Source organism: Nicotiana attenuata, unplaced genomic scaffold, assembly GCF_001879085.1.
Source record: "Nicotiana attenuata strain UT unplaced genomic scaffold, NIATTr2, whole genome shotgun sequence".
In the NCBI taxonomy this organism is placed as follows: Eukaryota; Viridiplantae; Streptophyta; class Magnoliopsida; order Solanales; family Solanaceae; genus Nicotiana; species Nicotiana attenuata.
The window spans coordinates 23,435-28,160 of NW_017671423.1; positions in this window are offsets into that span (position 1 = coordinate 23,435).

The following is a 4,726-nucleotide window of genomic DNA, read 5'->3' on the forward strand; positions in this document are numbered from 1 at the left end:
ATCGCCCACAGAATCGAAGGAACCCAATCCGTCTTCTTCGTCGAGAATCCGTTTGAAAATTTTCAACTCAAAACCCTAGAAAATCACTCAAATCGATCCTAATCCTTCATATTCGGCTTCAAAATGATGTTTTCAACTAGAATCATGGACATCCAATCGAATTCAAAACCCTAATTTTTTGATTTCAAATGAAACTTAGCTTCTTCGTTGAACTCGGCACAGACGGGTTTCAATTGTGGCCTTAAATTCAATCAAACTTCTTCGAATTGAAGCTCCAAATCAGTAGTTCAAACTTAGATAATGAATAAATCACAAAATTTAGAACCAAAATCGAATGGAGAACAAGGAATTGAACTTTTAGGAACAAATAGTGAAAAACAATAGATACGATTTCCTTTTTAGGACACTGATGAACTTTAATTTTGCTAAGTCCAGCACGTAAAAATGGGTAAATGGGTCGGACCAGGTAAATGGGTTAAAATAAGACCCATATTTTATTCTTGGTTAAAGATTGCCACGTGGCCCAGTTAAAAATCTCCACGTCATTAAATGAAAGATCCACCAATTCTGCCGTTAGTCGCAATTAACGTCGTGTGTTTTTTTGAACGGATAGATGGACGGAGGGTATTTATAAACCATTTATCAAACGATAGGGATATTTTAGGCCATTTTCCGAAAATATAATGTTGTAGGAGTTGGGCAAGGTGTTCACATTCATGGTTTTGGTTTTGGATGTATCACGCAGAATGAAACCAGGGCCAAATCTTGTAGTCACTACAACTAATAATTAAAGTCACGAGTACTCTTGTTCTAGCCGGAATTGAGTTTCCTCTTCATAGATTAGATCTATTGGTCTATCAACTCTATCCTTTCATTGCACATGATGTTCACAAGCATTACTTACAAAAGAAGAATATTGACTTTTTAGACTTGTATCAGAAGCACTTGGTATCTCCAACAGAAATTTCTGAGTACCCAAAGCATCATAATAACTATGGTGTTGACTTAAACTAGTGGATTCATATGGTCATTTAATGTCTCGATATTAGAGGTGGGTTTAGAATTTAAATTTTATGTATTTCTATTGTGATCTTAAGTTAATAGTATAATATAATAAACGGATTTCACAATCAAATATTTAAAGTTATTTAGTGAATTTTTTAATACATATACAAGTCTTGAGCTAAAGTTATTCGGTTCAAAATATGGTATACTATGGATCGGCTCCTCCTTGATACTTCTCAAAAGCTCAAAATATTGTAATTTGTTTATATACTTAAAATATATGTGAGGTACTTTTATCAATTTACTAAAGGATTGTTTGGTTTGCAAATAATTAAGTTATACCGATTTGGTTCAGTAATTTTTCAATTCTTTATATAAAAATAAAACATGTTACAAAACTTAGCTCAAAGTAATAATATAGAATAGACAACAATGTAGAGAGAAAGAGAGGAGATAATCTTATTTCTTCTATGTATTCAAGTGTATACAATGTGATGCCTAAACCCTCTATTTATAGGATGATATAGATAATACAAAGGGACTCCATAAACATGGTATTAACTATTGAGAACATGGGGGAAGATCGTGGAGGTGTGGGAGTTACATCCATAATGGTAAGAAGTAGTGAGAGGTTAATGGAGAAGAGTAGTGGATGTTACTCCCTTAGGAGTTATGGACATCCACCATAATCAAGTATTTCATAACAAAACCATATTAGTTACTTCTATTTGGCACGCTTATAAGTTCACATAAAAAGTTATGCATATTTATAGAAAATTAAAAGATCCTAAGGACCAGTTCAATTAGGTTCGGTTCAATGGATTTCATAAAATCTCCTGACACCCAAATTAAACTATGTCAATGCATTGTAGCGAGTTTAGAATTAAATTAACGTTTAAAATCTTTTAAGTAACCAAAGTGATGTTTAAAATTAAAAAAAAAAAAAAGGAAACAATACTACACACAGCGCATATATAGGAGGCATGCGCTACATTCGCCTGACTAAACGTCCCATCTTAACGGACGTTTGGTCATGTTTGATTATATAGTGTATGCCTCTCACTCATGCAGTACAGTACTAGTCCTTTTTTCAGTATTTTTTCCGAGTTCTTAAAATGATTCTCCTGCGAATTTGTACTTAGTTATAAGTGGTATAGCGCATTGGATATATGCGCTATACTGTCCTTTTTTATTTTTGTCCATATGTTCATGCATCATCCACTTAAATCTGATTTTAAATCATGAAAAATTTATCTTTTACTAATCTAAAATAATTTTGCCTTGTGTTCATCTTTTTCTTTATTTCTTGTCTCATTCAACAATGACGGATGAGGGACGAATTAGGATTGTGTTATACTGGACAGTATGTGTTGGAGAATAATAATTCGGTGCACTATAACGAGTGTTAAGTTGTCACCTTCAACAGAGTACCCTACATTAATGTCTTTATTATGTAAAAAGAATGGATATTAATACTCGAGCGGTGAAATTTAGAGTAAGTGGAATATTTTCATATTTAGCCACTCCACAAGGTATCGCAAGTTATGCATAGTTCAATATTCATGACAGTGAAAGTTTGCAAGATTTTTGAAGATCGCCAAACAAAACTCATCCCTTTTGAAGCGGCTTTTATAAAAAAAAAAAAATACTATAACAAATAGTATGGCCTGATTTTATTCTAAATGACACTATACTTTTGGTGCTATAATTAAAAGCATTTTGTTAAGGTTGAAAGAAAAAACATTATAGATAAACTTTTTTTAAACATACAAATATATTATTCTTTTTAGAATACACTAAAAGGAAAAAAATGTCATATAAAATAGAAGAAAAGAAGACATTTAATACATATCGATAGAAGAAAAGAAAGTTATTCCTTGAAACTCAGTACATATTGAAGTTGGAAAGTGCAGAAAAGTGAGAGGCAAAATGCAACTAAAGTAAAGATAGCGGATTAGGTGGTATCAGGTTTGTGATTTTATCTTGAAATTTCTCCTTAAAAAAGTGTAAAGTATTCTTGACAAAACGCGAACATTTTCATCAAAAATAATGTTGTTAAATCTCTCTCTCTCTCTATATATATATATATAGAAAGTCAAAAGCAGGAATTTTATAAAGTGCTATTAACTGTAATACCTACCACTTTGAAATAAAATTATCTTTTCTTACTGCATTTAAGATTGATTATACTAGGTCAAAAGTTGAAAGCAGGAAAATGGAAAAAGAAGAAGAAAAGTAGAAAAGCAGATTCATGACTAAAGCAAAACAGAAAGGATTTTTCACTTTCATTCCAATTTTGACGATAATGAAAAGGTTAAGTACATGATTGTCCCAAAAATTGTATATACATCTCTATGTATATCCCAACACAATAATCTGTATCTATACTATATTAAAAACACGAAAACCCTTAGCGAAATGTTGTTCGCCTTTTTTACCCTTTATATTAGACAAAATCGTAATTTAATTATTTTCTAATATTTAGGACTTTAAAATCAACTAAAATCTTAATTATTAAATTTTTTCTTATTTGAATTATGTAAAAAAATCTTAATATTCAGGACATTAAAACAATATTGTTTTGGAAAAATAGGAGTATTACGTTACTTTTCCTTACATTTGCTTACGAAAATATTTATGAAATGTCTGAACCTTATTCTTCTTATAGATTAGTGTACTTAGAATTCTAAGGGGAACCTTGTCTATATTATTACGATTAAAAGTTTATACTTAATTAAGTATTTTTAAAATTAGTGAATGTAGATTTCAAATATTATATAAAAAATTAATAAAGATAAAATATTATTTGAGTAGGAAAGGAGTTCAAAATTATTATATTTTTTATATTATTGGAAAAGTACTAAGCCCCAATTCGGAAAAATAAAACTATTTTTAATATTGAGAACAAATAATTAAGTCTTTGAATTAATTACTCCCTCGCTTTTAGTTTATATAAAACCTTTTACTTTTCCGAGATTCTACTACAAAAGCTATCCACCTTGTTAGGAGGTTGATGGAGCAGTATAGTGAGAGAAAGAAAGACTTGCATATGGTGTTCATCGACTTAGAAAAGTCGTACAATAAAGTTCCGAGGGAGGTTTTGTGGAGATGTTTGGAGGCTAGAGGTGTACCTATTGCCTATGTTAGGTTGATTAAGGACATGCATGATGGAGAAAATACCCGAATGAGGGCGGTGGGTGGGGACTCGGACCATTTTTCAGTTATGATGGGGTTGCATCAGGGGTCAGCACTCAGCCGTTTTTTGTTTGCTCTAGTGATGGATGTACTGACGCGCCACATCCAAGGGGAGGTGCCATAGTGCATGTTATTTGCAGATGATATTGTATTGATTGACGAGACGCGGGACGATGTGAACGCGCAATTAGAGGTATGGAGGCAGACCTTGGAATCTAAAGATTTCAAGTTGAGCAGGACGAAGACAGAATACTTGGAGTGTAAGTTCAATGGCGAGACTCTAGGAGGGGAACGGGAGGTGAGGCTAGACTCGTAGGTTATCCTTAGGAGATGGAGTTTTAAGTAACTTGGGTCTATTATTCAGGGGGTGGGGAGATTGATGAAGATGTCACACATCGCAATGGGGGGGATGGATGAAATGGAGACTCGCTTCCGGTATTTGTATGTACAAGAAGGTTGCCACCGAAACTTAGGGTAAGTTCCGACAGAATGGTGGTCAGACCAACGATGTTGTATGGGCCTGAGT